At 56.6% G+C, this 21,568-nt stretch overlaps 1 long non-coding RNA gene across 1 annotated transcript in view; it reads right to left on the bottom strand.

The window, feature by feature from the left end:
- Positions 1 to 21,568, bottom strand: part of LOC144819809 (uncharacterized) — a 312,201-nt gene that overhangs the window by 132,863 nt on the left and 157,770 nt on the right. The gene's annotated exons all lie outside the window — the stretch shown is intronic.

The raw sequence follows: 21,568 nt of genomic DNA on the forward strand, positions 1-21,568 counted from the left end.
CTCGGTGGAGCTGTGTGGTGGGTGCATCGGTGGAGCTGTATGGTGGGTGCATCGGTGGAGCTCTGTAGGTGGAGCTGTGTCTGTGGAGCTGTGTGGTGGGTGCATCGGTGGAGCTGTGTGGTGGGTTTATCGGTGGAGCTGTATGGTGGGTGCCTCGGTGGAGCTGTATGGTGGGTGCCTCGTGGAGCTGTGTGGTGGGTGCATCGGTGGAGCTGTGTGGTGTTTTCATCAGTGGAGCTGTGTTGGTGGAGGTGTGTGGTGGCTGCATCGGTGGAGCTGTGTGGTGGGTGCATCAGTGGAGCGGTGTGGTGGGTCGTTCGGTAGAGCTGTGTGGGGGTGCCTCGGTGGAGCTGTGTGGTGGGTGCATAGGTGGAGCTGTGTGGTGGGTGCATCGGTGGAGCTGTGTGGTGGGTGCATCAGTGGAGCTGTGTGGTGGGTGCATCGGTGGAGCTGTGTCGGTCGAGCTGGGTGGTGTGTGCCTTGGTGGAGCTGTATGGTGGGTGCCTCGGTGGAGCTGTGTGGTGGGTGCATTGGTGGGGCTGTGTGGTGGGTGCATCAGTGGAGCTGTGTCAGTGGAGCAGTGTGTTGGGTGCATCGGTGGAGCTGGGTGGTGGGTGCATTGGTGGAGCTGTGTCGGTGGAGCTGTGTGGAGGCTGCATCAGTAGAGCTGTGTGGTGGGTGCATTGGTGGAGCTGTGTGGTGGGTCGTTCGGTGGAGCTGTGTGGTGGGTGCATCGGTGGAGCTGTGTGATGGGTGCATCAGTGGAGCTGTGTGGTGGGTGCATCGGTGGAGCTGTGTCGGTGAAGCTGTGTGCTGTATGCATCGGTGGAGCTGGGTGGTGGGTGTATCGGTGGAGCTGTGTGGTGCGTGCATTGGTAGAGCTGTGTAGGTGGAGCTGTGTGGTGGGTGCATCTGTTGAGCTGTGTGGTAGGTGCCTCGGTGGAGCTGTGTGGTGGGTGCATAGGTGGAGCTGTGTCAGTGGAGCTGGGTGGTGGGTGCATCGGTGAGGCTGGGTGGTGGGTGCATTGGTGGAGCTGTGTGGTGGCTGCATCTGTGGAGCTGTGTGGTGGGTGCATCGGTGGAGCTGTGTGGTTGGTCGTTCGGTGGAGCTGTGTGGTGGGTGCCTCAGTGGAGCTGTGTGGTGGGTGCATTGGTGGAGCTGTATGGTGGGTAGATCGGTGGAGCTGTGTAGGTGGACCTGTGTGGTGGGTGCATCGGTGGAGCTGTGTGGTGGGTGCATTGCTGGAGCTGTGTGGTGGGTGCATCGGTGGAGTTGTGTGGTGGGTGCATCTGTTGAGCTATTTGGTGGGTGCCTCGGTGGAGCTGTGTGGTGGGTGCATAGGTGGAGCTGTGTGGTGGGTGCATAGGTGGAGCTGTGTGGTGGGTGCATCGGTGGAGTTGTGTGGTAGGTGCCTCGGTGGAGCTGTGTGGTGGTTGCCTCAGTGGAGCTGTGTGGTGGGTGCATCGGTGGAGCTGTGTGGTGGGGCATCTGTGGAGCTCTGTGGTGGGTGCATCGTTGGAGCTGTGTCGTTGGAGCTGTGTGGTGGTTGCATCAGTGGAGCTGGGTGGTGGGTGCATCGGTGGAGCTGTGTCGGTGGAGCTGTGTGGTGGGTGCATTGGTGGAGCTGGGTGGTGGGTGCATCGGTGGAGCTGTGTCGGTGGAGCTGTGTGGTGGGTGCATCGGTGGAGCTGGGTGGTGGGTGCATCGGTGGGGCTGGGTGGTGGGTGCATCGGTGGAGCTGGGTGGTGGGTGCATCGGTGGAGCTGTGTTGGTGGAGCTGTGTGGTGGCTGCATCGGTAGAGCTGTCTGGTGGGTGCAGCGGTGGAGCTGTGTGGTAGGTGCATCGGTGGAGCTGTGTTGGTGGAGCTGTGTGGTGGCTTCATCGTAGAGCTGTGTGGTGGGTGCATCGGTGGAGCTGTGTGGTGGGTGCATCAGTGGAGCTGCGTGGTGGGTGCATCGGTGGAGCTGTGTCGGTGGAGCTGTGAGCTGTGTGCATCGGTTGAGCTGGGTGGTGGGTGTATCGGTCGAGCTTTGTGGTGGGTGCATCGGTAGAGCTGTGTAGGTGGAGCTGTGTGGTGGGTGCATCTGTTGAGCTGTGTGGTAGGTGCCTCGGTGGAGCTGTGTGGTAGGTGCATAGGTGGAGCTGTGTCAGTGGAGTTGGGTGGTTGGTGCATCGGTGAGGCTGGGTGGTGGGTGCATTGGTGGAGCTGTGTCTGTGGAGCTGTGTGGTGGCTGCATCGGTGGATCTGTGTGGTGGGTGCATCGGTGGAGCTGTGTGGTGGGTCGTTCGGTGGAGCTGTGTGGTGGGTGCCTCGGTGGAGCTGTGTGGTGGGTGCATCGGTGGAGCTGTATGGTGGGTGCAGCGGTGGAGCTGTGTGGTAGGTGCATCGGTGGAGCTGTGTTGGTGGAGCTGTGTGGTGGCTTCATCGTAGAGCTGTGTGGTGGGTGCATCGGTGGAGCTGTGTGGTGGGTGCATCAGTGGAGCTGCGTGGTGGGTGCATCGGTGGAGCTGTGTCGGTGGAGCTGTGAGCTGTGTGCATCGGTTGAGCTGGGTGGTGGGTGTATCGGTCGAGCTTTGTGGTGGGTGCATCGGTAGAGCTGTGTAGGTGGAGCTGTGTGGTGGGTGCATCTGTTGAGCTGTGTGGTAGGTGCCTCGGTGGAGCTGTGTGGTAGGTGCATAGGTGGAGCTGTGTCAGTGGAGTTGGGTGGTTGGTGCATCGGTGAGGCTGGGTGGTGGGTGCATTGGTGGAGCTGTGTCTGTGGAGCTGTGTGGTGGCTGCATCGGTGGAGCTGTGTGGTGGGTGCATCGGTGGAGCTGTGTGGTGGGTCGTTCGGTGGAGCTGTGTGGTGGGTGCCTCGGTGGAGCTGTTTGGTGGGTGCATCGGTGGAGCTGTATGGTGGGTGCATCGGTGGAGCTCTGTAGGTGGAGCTGTGTGGTGGGTGCATTGGTGGAGCTGTGTGGTGAGTGCATTGCTGGAGCTGTGTGGTGGGTGCATCGGTGGGGATGTGTCGTGGGTGCCTCAGTGGAGCTCTGTGGTGGGTGCTTCGGTGAAGCTGTGTGGTGGGTGCATCAGTGGAGCTTAGTGGGTGCATTGGTGGAGATGTGTGGTGGGTGCATTGGTAGAGCTTAGTTGGAGCATCGGTGGAGCTGTGTGGTGGGTGCATCGGTGGAGCTGTGTGGTGGGTGCATCAGTGGAGCTGTGTGGTGGGTGCATCGGTGGAGCTGTGTCAGTGGAGCTGTGTGCTTTGTGCATCGGTGGAGCTGGGTGGTGGGTGTATCGGTGGAGCTGTGTGGTGGGTCCTTTGGTGGAGCTGTGTGGTGGGTGCATCGGTAGAGCTGTGTAGGTGGAGCTGTGTGGTGGGTGCATCTGTTGAGCTGTGTGGTAGGTGCCTCGGTGGAACTGTGTGGTGGGTGCATAGGTGGAGCTGTGTCAGTGGAGCTGGGCGGTGGGTGCATCAGTGAGGCTGGGTGGTGGGTGCATTGGTGGAGCTGTGTCGGTGGAGCTGTGTGGTGGCTGCTTCGGTGGAGCTGTGTGGTGGGTGTATCGGTGGAGCTGTGTGGTGTGTTGTTCGGTGGAGCTGTGTGGTGGGTGCCTCGGTGGAGCTGTGTGGTGGGTGCATCGGTGGAGCTGTATGGTGGGTGCATCGGTGGAGCTGTGTAGGTGGAGCTGTGTGGTGGGTGCATCGGTAGAGCTGTGTGGTGGGTGCATTGCTGGAGCTGTGTGGTGGGTGCATCGGTGGAGCTGTGTGGTGGGTGCCTCAGTGGAGCTCTGTGGTGGGTGCATCGGTGAAGCTGTGTGGTGGGTGCATCGGTGGAGCTTAGTGAATGCATTGGTGGAGATGTGTGGTGGGTGCATTGGTAGAGCTTAGTTGGAGCATCGGTGGATCTGTGTGGTGGGTGCATCGGTGGAGCTGTGTGGTGGGTGCATCAGTGGAGATGTGTGGTGGGTGCATCGGTGGAGCTGTGTTCAGGGTGCATCGGTGGAGCTGTGTGGTGGGTGCATCGGTGGAGCTGTGTAGGTGGATCTGTGTGGTGGGTGCATCGGTGGAGCTGTGTGGTAGGTGCCTCGGTGGAGCTGTGTGATGGGTGCCTCGGTGGAGCTGTGTGGTGGGTGCATAGGTGGAGCTGTGTGGTGGGTGCGTCGGTGGAGCTGTGTGGTAGGTGCCTCGGTGGAGCTGTGTGGTGGGTGCCTCGGTGGAGCTGTGTGGTGTGTACATCGGTGGAGCTGTGTGGTGGGGGCATTTGTGGAGCTCTGTGGTGGATGCATCGGTGGAGCTGTGTCGGTGGAGCTGTGTGGTAGTTGCATCAGTGGAGCTGGGTGGTGGGTGCATCAGTGGAGCTGTGTCTGTGGAACTGTGTGGTGGGTGCATTGGTGGAGCTGGGTGGTGGGTGCATCAGTGGAGCTGTGTGGTGGGTGCATTGGTGAAGCTGGGTGGTGGGTGCATCGGTGGAGCTGTGTGGTGGGTGCATCTGTGGAGCTGTGTGGTGGGTGCATCGGTGGAGCTGGGTGGTTGGTGCATTTGTGGAGCTGTGTGGTGGGTGCATCTGTAGATCTGTGTGGTGGGTGCCTCGGTGGAGCTGTGTGGTGGGTGCATCGGTGGAGGTGTGTGGTGGGTGCATCGGTGGAGCTGTATGGTGGGTACCTCGGTGGAGCTGTGTGGTGGGTGCATCGGTGGAGCTGTGTGGTGGGTTTATCGGTGGAGCTGTATGGTGGGTGCCTCGGTGGAGCTGTATGGTGGGTGCCTCGTGGAGCTGTGTGGTGGGTGCATCGGTGGAGCTGTGTGGTGTTTTCATCAGTGGAGCTGTGTTGGTGGAGCTGTGTGGTGGCTGCATCGGTGGAGCTGTGTGGTGGGTGCCTTGGTAGAGCTGTATGGTGGGTACCTCGGTGGAGCTGTGCAGTGGGTGCATCAGTGGAGCTGTGTGGTGGGTACATCGGTGGAGCTGTGTCAGTGGAGATGTGTGGTGGATGCATCGGTGGAGCTCGGTGGTGGGTGCATCGGTGGAGCTGTGTCAGTGGAGCTGTGTGGTGGCTGCATCGGAAGAGCTGTGTGGTGGCTGCATCGGTGGAGCTGTGTGGTGGGTCGTTTGGTGGAGCTGTGTGGTGTGTACCTCGGTGGAGCTGTGTGGTGGGTGCATCGGTGGAGCAGTGTGGTGGGTGCATCAGTGGAGCTGTGTGGTGGGTGCATCAGTTGGGGCTGTGTGGTAGGTACATCGGTGGAACTGTGTCGGTGGAGCTGTGTGATGGGTGCATCGGTGGAGCTGTGTCGGTGGAGCTGTGTGCAGGGTGCATTGGTGGAGCTGGGTGGTGGGTACATCGGTGGAGCTGTGTGGTGGGTACATCGGTGGAGCTGTGTAGGTGGGTGCCTCAGTGGAGCTGTGTGGTGGGTGCATCGGTGGAGCTATGTGGTGGGTGCATCGGTGGAGCTCTGTCGGTGGAGCTGTGTGGTGGGTGCATTGGTGGAGCTGTGTTCAGGGTGCATCGGTGGCGCTGTGTGGTGGGTGCATCGGTGGAGCTGTGTAGGTGGAGCTGTGTGGTGGGTGCATCTGTTGAGCTGTGTGGTGGGTGCCTCGGTGGAGCTGTGTGGTGGGTGCATAGGTGGAGCTGTGTGGTGGGTGCATCGGTGGAGCTGTGTGGTAGGTGCCTCGGTGGAGCTGTGTGGTGGGTGCCTCGGTGGAGCTGTGTGGTGGGTACATCGGTGGAGCTGTGTGGTGTGGGCATTTGTGGAGCTCTGTGGTGGGTGCATAGGTGGAGCTGTGTCGGTGGAGCTGTGTGGTGGTTGCATCAGTGGAGCTGGGTCGTGGGTGCATCGGTGGAGCTGTGTTGGTGGAGCTGTGTGGTGGGTGCATCGGTGGAGCTGGGTGGTGGGTGCATCAGTGGAGCTGTGTGGTGGGTGCATCGGTGGAGCTGGGTGGTGGGTGCATCAGTGGAGCTGTGTGGTGGGTGCATCTGTGGAGCTGTGTGGTGGGTGCATCGGTGGGGCTGGGTGGTGGGTGCATCGGTGGAGCTGTGTGCTGGGTACATCGGTGCAGCTGTGTAGGTGGGTGCCTCGGTGGAGCTGTGTGGTGGGTGCATCGGTGGAGCTTTGTGGTGGGTGCATCGGTGGAGCTGTGTCGGTGGAGCTGTGTGCTGGGTGCATTGGTGGAGCTGGGTGGTGGGTGCATCGGTGGAGCTGTGTGGTAGGTACATCGGTGGAGCTTTGTAGGTGGGTGCCGCGGTGGAGCTGTGTGGTGGGTGCATCGGTGGAGCTATGTGGTGGGTGCATCGGTGGAGCTGTGTCGGTGGAGCTGTGAGGTGGGTGCATTGGTGGAGCTGTGTTCAGGGTGCATCGGTGGAGCTGTGTGGTGGGTGCATCGGTGGAGCTGTGTAGGTGGAGCTGTGTGGTGGGTGCATCTGTTGAGCTGTGTGGTGGGTGCCTCGGTGGAGCTGTGTGGTGGGTGTATAGGTGGAGCTGTGTGGTGGGTGCATCGGTGGAGCTGTGTGGTAGGTGCCTCGGTGGAGCTGTGTGGTGGCTGCCTCGGTGGAGCTGTGTGGTGGGTACATCGGTGGAGCTGTGTGGTGGGGGCATCTGTGGAGCTCTGTGGTGGGTGCATCGGTGGAGCTGTGTCGGTGGAGCTGTGTGGTGGTTGCATCAGTGGAGCTGGGTCGTGGGTGCATCGGTGGAGCTGTGTCGGTGGAGCTGTGTGGTGGGTGCATCGGTGGAGCTGGGTGGTGGGTACATCAGTGGAGCTGTGTGGTGGGTGCATCGGTGGAGCTGGGTGGTGGGTGCATCAGTGGAGCTTTGTGGTGGGTGCATCTGTGGAGCTGTGTGGTGGGTGCATCGGTGGGGCTGGGTGGTGGAAGCATCTGTGGAGCTGTGTGGTGGGTGCATCTGTGGAGCTGTGTGGTGGGTGCATCTGTTGTGGTGGGTGCATCTGTGGAGCTGTGTGGTGGGTGCATCTGTGGAGCTGTGTGGTGGGTGCCTCGGTGGAGCTGTGTGGTGGGTGCATCGGTGGAGGTGAGTGGTGGGTGCACCGGTGGACCTGTATGGTGGGTAACTCGGTGGAGCTGTGTGGTGGGTGCATCAGTGGAGCTGTGTGGTGGATGCATCGGTGGGGATGTGTCGTGGGTGCCTCAGTGGAGCTCTGTGGTGGGTGCTTCGGTGAAGCTGTGTGGTGGGTTCATCGGTGGAGCTTAGTGGGTGCATTGGTGGAGATGTGTGGTGGGTGCATTGGTAGAGCTTAGTTGGAGCATCGGTGGAGCTGTGTGGTGGGTGCATCGGTGGAGCTGTGTGGTGGGTGCATCAGTGGAGCTGTGTGGTGGGTGCATCGGTGGAGCTGTGTCAGTGGAGCTGTGTGCTTTGTGCATCGGTGGAGCTGGGTGGTGGGTGTATCGGTGGAGCTGTGTGGTGGGTCCTTTGGTGGAGCTGTGTGGTGGGTGCATCGGTAGAGCTGTGTAGGTGGAGCTGTGTGGTGGGTGCATCTGTTGAGCTGTGTGGTAGGTGCCTCGGTGGAACTGTGTGGTGGGTGCATAGGTGGAGCTGTGTCAGTGGAGCTGGGCGGTGGGTGCATCAGTGAGGCTGGGTGGTGGGTGCATTGGTGGAGCTGTGTCGGTGGAGCTGTGTGGTGGCTGCTTCGGTGGAGCTGTGTGGTGGGTGTATCGGTGGAGCTGTGTGGTGTGTTGTTCGGTGGAGCTGTGTGGTGGGTGCCTCGGTGGAGCTGTGTGGTGGGTGCATCGGTGGAGCTGTATGGTGGGTGCATCGGTGGAGCTGTGTAGGTGGAGCTGTGTGGTGGGTGCATCGGTAGAGCTGTGTGGTGGGTGCATTGCTGGAGCTGTGTGGTGAGTGCATCGGTGGAGCTCTGTAGGTGGAGCTGTGTGGTGGGTGCATTGGTGGAGCTGTGTGGTGAGTGCATTGCTGGAGCTGTGTGGTGGGTGCATCGGTGGGGATGTGTCGTGGGTGCCTCAGTGGAGCTCTGTGGTGGGTGCTTCGGTGAAGCTGTGTGGTGGGTGCATCGGTGGAGCTTAGTGGGTGCATTGGTGGAGATGTGTGGTGGGTGCATTGGTAGAGCTTAGTTGGAGCATCGGTGGAGCTGTGTGGTGGGTGCATCAGTGGAGCTGTGTGGTGGGTGCATCAGTGAGGCTGGGTGGTGGGTGCATTGGTGGAGCTGTGTCGGTGGAGCTGTGTGGTGGCTGCTTCGGTGGAGCTGTGTGGTGGGTGTATCAGTGGAGCTGTGTGGTGTGTTGTTTGGTGGAGCTGTGTGGTGGGTGCCTCGGTGGAGCTGTGTGGTGGGTGCATCGGTGGAGCTGTATGGTGGGTGCATCGGTGGAGCTGTGTAGGTGGAGCTGTGTGGTGGGTGCATCGGTAGAGCTGTGTGGTGGGTGCATTGCTGGAGCTGTGTGGTGGGTGCATCGGTGGAGCTGTGTGGTGGGTGCCTCAGTGGAGCTCTGTGGTGGGTGCATCGGTGAAGCTGTGTGGTGGGTGCATCGGTGGAGCTTAGTGAATGCATTGGTGGAGATGTGTGGTGGGTGCATTGGTAGAGCTTAGTTGGAGCATCGGTGGATCTGTGTGGTGGGTGCATCGGTGGAGCTGTGTGGTGGGTGCATCAGTGGAGATGTGTGGTGGGTGCATCGGTGGAGCTGTGTTCAGGGTGCATCGGTGGAGCTGTGTGGTGGGTGCATCGGTGGAGCTGTGTAGGTGGATCTGTGTGGTGGGTGCATCGGTGGAGCTGTGTGGTAGGTGCCTCGGTGGAGCTGTGTGATGGGTGCCTCGGTGGAGCTGTGTGGTGGGTGCATAGGTGGAGCTGTGTGGTGGGTGCGTCGGTGGAGCTGTGTGGTAGGTGCCTCGGTGGAGCTGTGTGGTTGGTGCCTCGGTGGAGCTGTGTGGTGTGTACATCGGTGGAGCTGTGTGGTGGGGGCATCTGTGGAGCTCTGTGGTGGATGCATCGGTGGAGCTGTGTCGGTGGAGCTGTGTGGTAGTTACATCAGTGGAGCTGGGTGGTGGGTGCATCAGTGGAGCTGTGTCTGTGGAACTGTGTGGTGGGTGCATTGGTGGAGCTGGGTGGTGGGTGCATCAGTGGAGCTGTGTGGTGGGTGCATTGGTGAAGCTGGGTGGTGGGTGCATCGGTGGAGCTGTGTGGTGGGTGCATCTGTGGAGCTGTGTGGTGGGTGCATCGGTGGAGCTGGGTGGTTGGTGCATTTGTGGAGCTGTGTGGTGGGTGCATCTGTGGAGCTGTGTGGTGGGTGCATCTGTAGATCTGTGTGGTGGGTGCCTCGGTGGAGCTGTGTGGTGGGTGCATCGGTGGAGGTGTGTGGTGGGTGCATCGGTGGAGCTGTATGGTGGGTACCTCGGTGGAGCTGTGTGGTGGGTGCATCGGTGGAGCTGTGTGGTGGGTTTATCGGTGGAGCTGTATGGTGGGTGCCTCGGTGGAGCTGTATGGTGGGTGCCTCGTGGAGCTGTGTGGTGGGTGCATCGGTGGAGCTGTGTGGTGTTTTCATCAGTGGAGCTGTGTTGGTGGAGCTGTGTGGTGGCTGCATCGGTGGAGCTGTGTGGTGGGTGCCTTGGTAGAGCTGTATGGTGGGTACCTCGGTGGAGCTGTGCGGTGGGTGCATCGGTGGAGCTGTGTGGTGGGTACATCGGTGGAGCTGTGTCAGTGGAGATGTGTGGTGGATGCATCGGTGGAGCTCGGTGGTGGGTGCATCGGTGGAGCTGTGTCAGTGGAGCTGTGTGGTGGCTGCATCGGAAGAGCTGTGTGGTGGCTGCATCGGTGGAGCTGTGTGGTGGGTCGTTCGGTGGAGCTGTGTGGTGTGTACCTCGGTGGAGCTGTGTGGTGGGTGCATCGGTGGAGCAGTGTGGTGGGTGCATCAGTGGAGCTGTGTGGTGGGTGCATCAGTTGGGGCTGTGTGGTAGGTGCATCGGTGGAACTGTGTCGGTGGAGCTGTGTGATGGGTGCATCGGTGGAGCTGTGTCGGTGGAGCTGTGTGCTGGGTGCATTGGTGGAGCTGGGTGGTGGGTACATCGGTGGAGCTGTGTGGTGGGTACATCGGTGGAGCTGTGTAGGTGGGTGCCTCAGTGGAGCTGTGTGGTGGGTGCATCGGTGGAGCTATGTGGTGGGTGCATCGGTGGAGCTCTGTCGGTGGAGCTGTGTGGTGGGTGCATTGGTGGAGCTGTGTTCAGGGTGCATCGGTGGTGCTGTGTGGTGGGTGCATCGGTGGAGCTGTGTAGGTGGAGCTGTGTGGTGGGTGCATCTGTTGAGCTGTGTGGTGGGTGCCTCGGTGGAGCTGTGTGGTGGGTGCATAGGTGGAGCTGTGTGGTGGGTGCATCGGTGGAGCTGTGTGGTAGGTGCCTCGGTGGAGCTGTGTGGTGGGTGCCTCGGTGGAGCTGTGTGGTGGGTACATCGGTGGAGCTGTGTGGTGTGGGCATCTGTGGAGCTCTGTGGTGGGTGCATAGGTGGAGCTGTGTCGGTGGAGCTGTGTGGTGGTTGCATCAGTGGAGCTGGGTCGTGGGTGCATCTGTTGAGCTGTGTGGTGGGTGCCTCGGTGGAGCTGTGTGGTGGGTGCATAGGTGGAGCTGTGTGGTGGGTGCATCGGTGGAGCTGTGTGGTAGGTGCCTCGGTGGAGCTGTGTGGTGGGTGCCTCGGTGGAGCTGTGTGGTGGGTACATCGGTGGAGCTGTGTGGTGTGGGCATCTGTGGAGCTCTGTGGTGGGTGCATAGGTGGAGCTGTGTCGGTGGAGCTGTGTGGTGGTTGCATCAGTGGAGCTGGGTCGTGGGTGCATCGGTGGATCTGTGTTGGTGGAGCTGTGTGGTGGGTGCATCAGTGGAGCTGGGTGGAGGGTGCATCAGTGGAGCTGTGTGGTGGGTGCATCGGTGGAGCTGGGTGGTGGGTGCATCAGTGGAGCTGTGTGGTGGGTGCATCTGTGGAGCTGTGTGGTGGGTGCATCGGTGGGGCTGGGTGGTGGGTGCATCGGTGGAGCTGTGTGCTGGGTACATCGGTGCAGCTGTGTAGGTGGGTGCCTCGGTGGAGCTGTGTGCTGGGTGCATCGGTGGAGCTTTGTGGTGGGTGCATCGGTGGAGCTGTGTCGGTGGAGCTGTGTGCTGGGTGCATTGGTGGAGCTGGGTGGTGGGTGCATCGGTGGAGCTGTGTGGTAGGTACATCGGTGGAGCTTTGTAGGTGGGTGCCGCGGTGGAGCTGTGTGGTGGGTGCATCGGTGGAGCTATGTGGTGGGTGCATCGGTGGAGCTGTGTCGGTGGGTGCATCGGTGGAGCTGTGTGGTAGGTGCCTCGGTGGAGCTGTGTGGTGGGTGCCTCGGTGGAGCTGTGTGGTGGGTACATCGGTGGAGCTGTGTGGTGTGGGCATCTGTGGAGCTCTGTGGTGGGTGCATAGGTGGAGCTGTGTCGGTGGAGCTGTGTGGTGGTTGCATCAGTGGAGCTGGGTCGTGGGTGCATCTGTTGAGCTGTGTGGTGGGTGCCTCGGTGGAGCTGTGTGGTGGGTGCATAGGTGGAGCTGTGTGGTGGGTGCATCGGTGGAGCTGTGTGGTAGGTGCCTCGGTGGAGCTGTGTGGTGGGTGCCTCGGTGGAGCTGTGTGGTGGGTACATCGGTGGAGCTGTGTGGTGTGGGCATCTGTGGAGCTCTGTGGTGGGTGCATAGGTGGAGCTGTGTCGGTGGAGCTGTGTGGTGGTTGCATCAGTGGAGCTGGGTCGTGGGTGCATCGGTGGATCTGTGTTGGTGGAGCTGTGTGGTGGGTGCATCAGTGGAGCTGGGTGGAGGGTGCATCAGTGGAGCTGTGTGGTGGGTGCATCGGTGGAGCTGGGTGGTGGGTGCATCAGTGGAGCTGTGTGGTGGGTGCATCTGTGGAGCTGTGTGGTGGGTGCATCGGTGGGGCTGGGTGGTGGGTGCATCGGTGGAGCTGTGTGCTGGGTACATCGGTGCAGCTGTGTAGGTGGGTGCCTCGGTGGAGCTGTGTGCTGGGTGCATCGGTGGAGCTTTGTGGTGGGTGCATCGGTGGAGCTGTGTCGGTGGAGCTGTGTGCTGGGTGCATTGGTGGAGCTGGGTGGTGGGTGCATCGGTGGAGCTGTGTGGTAGGTACATCGGTGGAGCTTTGTAGGTGGGTGCCGCGGTGGAGCTGTGTGGTGGGTGCATCGGTGGAGCTATGTGGTGGGTGCATCGGTGGAGCTGTGTCGGTGGAGCTGTGAGGTGGGTGCATTGGTGGAGCTGTGTTCAGGGTGCATCGGTGGAGCTGTGTGGTGGGTGCATCGGTGGAGCTGTGTAGGTGGAGCTGTGTGGTGGGTGCATCTGTTGAGCTGTGTGGTGGGTGCCTCGGTGGAGCTGTGTGGTGGGTGTATAGGTGGAGCTGTGTGGTGGGTGCATCGGTGGAGCTGTGTGGTAGGTGCCTCGGTGGAGCTGTGTGGTGGCTGCCTCGGTGGAGCTGTGTGGTGGGTACATCGGTGGAGCTGTGTGGTGGGGGCATCTGTGGAGCTCTGTGGTGGGTGCATCGGTGGAGTTGTGTCGGTGGAGCTGTGTGGTGGTTGCATCAGTGGAGCTGGGTCGTGGGTGCATCGGTGGAGCTGTCTGGTGGGTGCATCGGTGGAGCTGGGTGGTGGGTACATCAGTGGAGCTGTGTGGTGGGTGCATCGGTGGAGCTGTGTGGTGGGTGCATCTGTGGAGCTGTGTGGTGGGTGCATCTGTTGTGGTGGGTGCATCTGTGGAGCTGTGTGGTGGGTGCATCTGTGGAGCTGTGTGGTGGGTGCCTCGGTGGAGCTGTGTGGTGGGTGCATCGGTGGAGCTGTGTGGTGGGTGCACCGGTGGACCTGTATGGTGGGTAACTCGGTGGAGCTGTGTGGTGGGTGCATCAGTGGAGCTGTGTGGTGGATGCATCGGTGGAGCTGTATGGTGGGTGACTCAGTAGAGCTGTATGGTGGGTGCCTCGGTGGAGCTGTGTGGTGGGTGCATCGGTGGAGCTATGTGGTGGGTGCATCGGTGGAGCTGTGTCGGTGGAGCTGTGTGGTGGCTGCATCGGTGGAGCTGTGTGGTGGGTGCCTTGGTGGAGCTGTATGGTGGGTGCCTCGTTGGAGCTGTGTGGTGGGTGCATCGGTGGAGCTGTGTGGTGGGTGCATCGGTGGAGCTGTGTCGGTGGAGCTGTGTGGTGGGTGCATCGGTGGAGCTGGGTGGTGGATGCATCGGTGGAGCTGTGTCAGTGGAGCTGTGTGGTGGCTGCATCGGTAGAGCTGTGTGGTGGTTGCATCGGTGGAGCTGTGTGGTGGGTCGTTCGGTGGAGCTGTGTGGTGGCTGCCTCGGTGGAGCTGTGTGGTGGCTGCATCGGTGGAGCTTTGTGGTGGGTGCATCGGTGGAGCTGTGTGGTGGGTGCATCAGTGAAGCTGTGTGGTGGGTGCATCGGTGGAGCTGTGTCAGTGGAGCTGTGTGCTGGGTGCATAGGTGGAGCTGGGTGGTGGGTGCATCAGTGGAGCTGTGTGGTGGGTGCATTGGTCAAGCTGGGTGGTGGGTGCGTCGGTGGAGCTGTGTGGTGGGTGCATCTGTGGAGCTGTGTGGTGGGTGCATCGGTGGAGCTGGGTAGTGGGTGCATTTGTGGTATGTGTGTGGTGGGTGCATCTGTGGAGCTGTGTGGTGGGTGCATCTGTAGAGCTGTAGTTTGGGTGCCTCGGTGGAGCTGTGTGGTGGGTGCATCGGTGGAGCTGTGTGGTGGGTGCATCGGTGGAGCTGTATGGTGGGTACCTCGGTGGAGCTGTGTGGTGGGTGCATCGGTGGAGCTGTGTGGTGGGTGCATCGGTGGAACAGTATGGTGGGTGCCTCGGTGGAGCTGTATGGTGGGTGCCTCGGTGGAGCTGTGTGGTGGGTGCATCGGTGGAGCTGTGTGGTGGGTGCATCGGTGGAGCTGTGTTGGTGGAGCTGTGTGGTGGCTGCATCGGTGGAGCTGTGTGGTGGGTGCCTTGGTAGAGCTGTATGGTGGGTGCCTCGGTGGAGCTGTGTGGTGGGTACATCCGTGGAGCTGTGTGGTGGGTGCATCGGTGGAGCTGTGTCGTAGGAGCTGTGTGGTGGATGCATCGGTGGAGCTCGGTGGTGGGTGCATCGGTGGAGCTGTGTCGGTGGAGCTGTGTGGTGGCTGCATCGGTAGAGCTGTATGGTGGGTGCATCGGTGGAGCTATGTGGTGGGTCGTTCGGTGGAGCTGTGTGGTGGGTACCTCGGTGGAGCTGTGTGGTGGGTGCATCGGTGGAGCACTGTGGTGGGTGCATCAGTGGAGCTGTGTGGTGGGTGCATCAGTTGGGGCTGTGTGGTAGGTGCATCGGTGGAGCTGTGTCGGTGGAGCTGTGTGCTGGGTGCATCGATGGAGCTGGGTGGTGGGTGCATCGGTGGAGCTGTGTGGTGGGTACATCGGCGGAGCTGTGTAGGTGGGTGCCTCGGTGGAGCTGTGTGGTGGGTGCATCGGTGGAGCTATGTGGTGGGGGCATTGGTGGAGCTGTGTCAGTGGAGCTGTGTGGTGGGTGCATCTGTGGAGCTGTGTGGTAAGTGCCTCGGTGGAGCTGTGTGGTGGGTGCCTCGGTGGAGCTGTGTGGTGGGGGCATCTGTGGAGCTCTGTGGTGTGTGCATCGGTGGAGCTGTGTTGGTGGAGCTGTGTGGTGGTTGCATCAGTGGAGCTGGGTGGTGGGTGCATCGGTGGAGCTGTGTCGGTGGAGCTGTGTGGTGGGTGCATCGGTGGAGCTGGGTGGTGGGTGCATCAGTGGAGCTGTGTGGTGAGTGCATCGGTGGAGCTGGGTGGTAGGTGCATCTGTGGAGCTGTGTGGTGGGTGCATCTGTGGAGCTGTGTGGTGGGTGCATCTGTGGAGCTGTGTGGTGGGTGCCTCGGTGGAGCTGTGTGGTGGGTGCATTGGTGGAGCTGTGTGGTGGGTGCACCGGTGGAGCTGTATGGTGGGTACCTCGGTGGAGCTGTGTGGTGGGTGCATCAGTGGAGCTGTGTGGTGGGTGCATCGGTGGAGCTGTATGGTGGGTACCTCGGCGGAGCTGTATGGTGGGTGCCTCGGTGGAGCTGTGTGGTGGGTGCATCGGTGGAGCTATGTGGTGGGTGCATTGGGGGAGCTGTGTCGTTGGAGCTGTGTGGTGGCTGCATCGGTGGAGCTGTGTGGTGGGTGCCTTGGTGGAGCTGTATGGTGGGTGCCTCGGTGGAGCTGTGTGGTGGGTGCATCGGTGGAGCTGTGTGGTGGGTGCATCGGTGGAGCTGTGTCGGTGGAGCTGTGTGGTGGGTGCATCGGTGGAGCTGGGTGGTGGGTGCATCGGTGGAGCTATGTGGTGGGTGCATTGGGGGAGCTGTGTCGTTGGAGCTGTGTGGTGGCTGCATCGGTGGAGCTGTGTGGTGGGTGCCTTGGTGGAGCTGTATGGTGGGTGCATCGGTGGAGCTGTGTCAGTGGAGCTGTGTGGTGGCTGCATCGGTAGAGCTGTGTGGTGGGTGCATCGGTGGGGCTGAGTGGTGGGTCATTGGTGGAGCTTTGTGGTGGGTGCATCGGTGGAGCTGTGTGGTGGGTGCATCAGTGGAGCTGTGTGGTGGGTGCATCAGGTGGAGCTGTGTCGGTGGAGCTATGTGCTGGGTGCATCGGTGGAGCTGGGTGGTGGGTACATCGGTGGAGCTTTGTAGTGGCTGCCTCGGTGGAGCTGTGTGGTGGGTCATTGGTGGAGCTTTGTGGTGGGTGCATCGGTGGAGCTGTGTGGTGGGTGCATCAGTGGAGCTGTGTGGTGGGTGCATCAGGTGGAGCTGTGTCGGTGGAGCTATGTGCTGGGTGCATCGGTGGAGCTGGGTGGTGGGTACATCGGTGGAGCTGTGTGGTGGGTGCCTTGGTGGAGCTGTATGGTGGATGCCTCGGTGGAGCTGTGTGGTGGGTGCATCGGTGGCGCTGTGTCCGTGGAGCGGTGTGGTGGCTGCATCGGTAGAGCTGTGTGGTGGGTGCATCGGTGGAGCTGTGTGGTGGGTCGTTCGGTGGAGCTGTGTGGTGGGTGCCTCTGTGGAGATGTGTGGTGGGTGCATCGGTGGAGCTGTGTGGTGGGTTCACCAAAAAAGCTGTGTGGTGGGTGCATCGGTGGAGCTGTGTCGGTGGAGCTGTGTGCTGAGTGCATCGGTGGAGCTGGGTGGTGGGTGCATCGGTGGAGCTGTGTGGTGGGTGCATCAGTGGAGCTGTGTAGGTGGAGCTGTGTGGTGGGTGCATCTGTTGAGCTGTGTGGTAGGTGCCTCGGTTGAGCTGTGTGGTGGGTGCATAGGTAGAGCTGTGTGGTGGGTGCATCGGTGGATCTGTGTGGTGGGTGCATCGGTGGAGCTGTATGGTGGGTACCTCGTTGTCCTGGTATGTGACTACAGAGTTTGTTACTAGAGGTCTTTCCTGCAATTATATGATTTCAGAGAGACTAGATACTAGCTAATGCACCAATTAAAGGCAACTTTTAAGTTCAGTATTCTTGTTTAGGTTTTGATGGAAAAAATGACAAAAACATTTCTGGCTATACAATCATAAAAGCTGCCATGTTAAAATAAACGCGAGACACGGCTTGGCGGCCGTGTAAAGTGAAAGTATGGCCGGCCTGGGCAGTGAAAGGGGAGGATGGAGGAGAAATGCGAGTCACAGCAGCAGCAGCCTTTGATGTTGCCACCGGCCGTGCAGTGAATAATTAGGGGAGGAGAAATGCCGACTGGGGGAAGCTGAGATGCCTGTGGGAGGGAGGCTTTGATGTGCTGGTGGCTTTGATGTGCACGCGCTTTTTGCCAATGTGCTTGCGCATTGAGCTTTTTTTCTCGGGCACTGCAACAAATCGCCGAGATGGTTAAGCTCTGTTTAAGCCACAATAGAGCTCGCCAGCTATGCGCAAGCGCATCAGCAGGCGAGCCCTAAAAAGGACAGTGTATCAAACAAATCATCAATATATGGTAACAAAAAATAGGAAGCATGAGGCGTTTCCTCCTTCCTGTTTTTTGTTACCATATATTGATGTTTTGAAATATTTATTGTGCGATTCTTGTATGTATGATTTGTTTGATACACTGTCCTTTTTTCTTTATTTAGATATGTCTGGTGTGTTTGGTGTGCTTGTGAGTTGTGGTTTGTCCATTGACGCATGATAATTGTTTGATTTATGTTTTGGTGGGGCTGCTTTAGTGATTTTATTTATGTATAGAAATGATTAGATTCGTCATAACTGAATGCATACATACAATTGTTTAAAAAAAACTATTTTTTGATAAAATAAATTAAGAAAATAATTTTGTCTGTGGGACAATGATGTTTCGCTTATTTTTGGATGTATTAACTACACATTCATTAATTGATAGGGGGAGGTTTGTTGTTATTGTTCTTCTGTAATCCATTTGCTGTAATAGACAGCAACACCGCATCATATGCGTAGAGTAGTACTGGAGTTATACATGTTTCAACTTTAGGGGAGTCTATATTATGTTTTTGTAAAAAGGGGTCCACGTTATTAATATATAAGGAAAATAGGAGAGGCGCCAGAATGCATCCTTGGCGTATTCCCCTTGTGACTCTAATGTCCTGAGTACATTCCTTAATCTTTCCAAACCGTACTCTGGTAAGGCATAATTCTGGGATAGATATATAGTAATGTGTATGGGAGCTCCTAGCTCTTTCAGGGTTTCCCACAATTTAGTGTGATTGACAAGATAGAACACACTTGTAAGATCTACGAAGCAGAGGTGTAACACTCCATCCTTAGCTAGGCTATACTTTCCTATCAATAACTCCAGATTTAAGCCCTGTTCCACTGCTCCAATACCCCTTATAAACCCATACAGTGCACCTGAGAGGATGTTATTCTCGTTGGCTCATTGTTCTAACCTTCCCAGCAGAATTCTACCCAACAATCTGGAGGTAGAGTAAAGTAAGGATATGGGTCGGTAACAGTTCCCCTTCCCTCTGTCTCCTTTTTGTAAAATGGGAACAAGGATACTTAATACCCAGGACGCTGACAATAGCCCCCTAATGCAGCATTAAAAACATTTAATAGGATATGGATCCAAAAATCAGTATTACATTTAAATACATCGATGGGTACCCCATCCGGGGCGGCTGCTTTTCCATTACTACATTTTTGTAAGGCAGATTTAATTTTCTCCGGCCTAATAGCTAGTGTTTTTACTGGATATACTAATATGAAATTATTATTCTTTGTGTTAGTGACTAAGACAGCATCAGGGTTAGACATACGCTCAAAAGGTGTGATCCAATCTTTGGGGGGAACATTATATTACATTTTCGCTGTTGTATTTTCTTTAAAATAGGGGTGATCAAATATCCTCCAAAATAATGCTGTGTTTCTTGTTTCTGCAGCCTGCACTAAATTCTCCCAAGCATCCTCGCACATTTTACTTTTTCTTTGTGTCACAGTATTTTTATATTATTTCCTCAGGGTGCTGATTTTCACACTGTCTCTTTGTTTTATCTTTAGTGCTGATTTTAGTTCCCTGTTTAGCCTGGAGCATTCCCGGTTAAACCATCTTTGATTATTTTCATAGTCAGATTTCTTCCTTTGGACTGTTAAGTCCTCTGCAATTTCTAACATCATGTTACTAAAAGCAGATATAATTGACTAATTTATTGAGGAACAATCCATACAGATATCAATATCTTTTTGTTTTTTCCCTCTCAAGTTATCTATAAAAGTTGTGGGATTTACACCGGCCCATATAATGGTGACTCCATTGACTCCCTGTAACTTTATATCTGTATCTGATACCTTACCCCTAAATTGCTGAGTCAAACTAAGCCTTAATATAAGGATAAGTGGGTGTTGGTCACTAAACAGACTTGGGTAAGTTATACATTTTTCTGTCAAGCCCTTACATTTAGCTGACACAATAATGTGGCCAATACATGAAGCCGGTCTCACCCCTACATAGGTATGTATAGCTGTTTCTGCATCCGAGTTTTCAATTTCCATGGCCGCTAAATTATACTTGTGGGTAAGATTATTAATCACCTCCCGTAAGAATCATGGGGAAAGTGGGGGGTACAATCCCCAAAAACAGCCATCAAAACCACATTGCTCACCCGTTACACTATCACTAGTTTCAATATTGAAATCCCCCGCCCATATTAGTAAGTAATCCTGCCCAAGTTCATTTAAAAAGTGATCCAAGTAATTCTCTAATTCCTTAATGATTCTAAATCTAGTACCATCAAAAATGTTATTATAAAAATTAATCAAAATAATGGACTATTTCCCTTCCGAATATAAGTGAATCAGCTGATTAAACTGTGACTTATTATTAACTTTCTTTAAAATCAAAGGTTATGTGAGGGCAATTAAGGTTGCTAATCCACCTATGGATCTCCCCATTCTAGATGGGCTTGCATTTGTGCAAATGACCTGAAGCCATTAATAAAGAAAGGCTCACTAATCCATGTTTCCTGGATATGACAACTGCAAAACCCGCTATCGTTTTTTGCCATTCTTGGTCGTTATGATATTAGGAAACTCATGGGTTTGTATGCTTACAACAGATTCCTCCAGATCCATGGGTGGCTGTTGGTGGTAGTCTCCCCTGTATTTTCTACTAGATCATCATCAGATGAAGATGTTAGGTGAGGTATTCCACCATTATCACTAGTGCCTATTAAGAAATGGTCCCAACGGGCAACACAACTGAATGCCTGAACTTTGGAGCATGGCCTGAGTGAGGTTAATGGAAGAACAGCTTCGGATTCCTGCGGCGCCCACATGTTCAACAGGGTAGGCCATTCATCTAGAATTGATTATATCCTGTTGAACTTCAAACTTTGGGCACATTTACTAGATATGGCGGTTTTACCATCCACGGACAGTGACCATAATCCACTTTCTTTGTCACTGACCACCTTATGGGTGAAGGATAAAAATTGTCAGCCACCTCATGTGCAGAGGTTGACAGGTGAAGTTTGCCCCTCGAACTGTGGGAGACGCCTGAAATGGAATAATGTTGTCATGGACGAGGGTAAGGTCCTGGAAATACGATCAATCATGACCAAGGTTTCGACTAGCTTGGAATCCACCATTATAAACGCCCATGAGGCTGCTACTCTTTTTGTTAATACCACCAAAGCCCTGGGCGACCTTTTTATCATACGTAGCCAAAGCGTTAAGACTGTAAGGAGGAGGCGTCTCAAGGGTAATCCAGGTTGGTACTCCAATTCTTGTTGGAGTGCAAAAAGGGACTTGATTAATGCAGTTAAAACAAAGGGATGTGGGATGATTAGCGTTGCCAGGAAGAAGTACAGGGGTGCTATCGGTAAGGCAAAAGCAGAGTGGGAGAATCAGTTTTGGTGCAATCTGAAATTGGCAAGCGCCAGTAGGGATTCTAGGGGCTTTTGGGACCTAGTTAGAGCCAGGAATAAGCCCACTGATTCGCTCATAACATGCAACATCCCTGAGATGGCATGGTTTGATCACTTTTCCCGCCTTTACACTTCTATAATGGGGGACGGGTCGGGATCCCCAGAGTTATTATCATTGGACCCTCCTAGGCTGAGTGAGGATCTATTGTTCACTGTCAAAGAAGTGGAGAATGCTATCAAGTCTCTTGTTCCCAATAAGGCTGCAGGCCCTGATGGAGTACCGGGGGATTTGATTCGCGTTAACACATTAGAATGGGGGAATCTCATTGCCACATTACTTAATGCAAGTTATTATGATGCAGCTCTCCCGGAATCTTGGATGGGTGCTGAGGTCGTCCCGATCTTCAAGAAAGGGAGTCGGGACGACCCAGCAAATTACCGACCCATAAGTCTAATGGATTCATCACAGAAAGTTGCAGGGAAGGTGATTCTTGGAAGGGTGCTTCAGTGGGTAGAGGACAACAGGATACTCTCTGAGTTTCAAGCGGGCTTCAGGTCAGGCACCGGCACTATTGAGCAGTCCTTTCGACTGCTGTTACTATACTGGAAGGTGGTTGTACTAGGCAAAGAAGGCAGTCTGTATCTTGCTTTTATAGATTTGCGGACTGCCTTTGACCTAGTACCTCGTGGCTTCCTATGGGGGTATTGTCCGACTTAGGAATGCCCCGTATTTATTGTCGTTACTAATAAAGCTCCACAAAGAGAACTTCGTGCAGTTGCGGTGGGGTAAACAGGGCCAAAAGACCGCTAGAATAACAGTAAACAGAGGTGTCCATCAGGGGTGTGTCCTTGCCCCCACTCTGTTTTCATTGTATGTCAACGGAGTGGTGGAGCATCTTTTAAAAAAAACTCGGATGCCCCCTCCCTGGCGGGCAGGAGAATACCCACCTTATTATTTGCAGATGACACCCTTTTGATTTCTAAAACACCGGTTGGGATACAGAGTCTTCTTGACAGTTTTCAATCTTTTTGTGAGTCTCGGGGACTAAAAATTAACACTGAAAAGACCAAATATTTGGTTCTGAATCCACCGAAAAAGCTTGGTTGTTCACCTGTATTAAACATGGTGGCCCTGGAAAGGGTAAAGGAGTTTGATTACCTAGGGATTCGCCTTTGTGATACCATGAGGTGGGATTGTCATCTACAAAAAATGGTATTGAGCCACAAGAGGGTGGTGGGGACCCTGCTTAATGAACAGTGGTCATCCACTC

This window comes from Lissotriton helveticus, chromosome 2_1, assembly GCF_964261635.1.
Source record: "Lissotriton helveticus chromosome 2_1, aLisHel1.1, whole genome shotgun sequence".
NCBI lineage: Eukaryota > Metazoa > Chordata > Amphibia > Caudata > Salamandridae > Lissotriton > Lissotriton helveticus.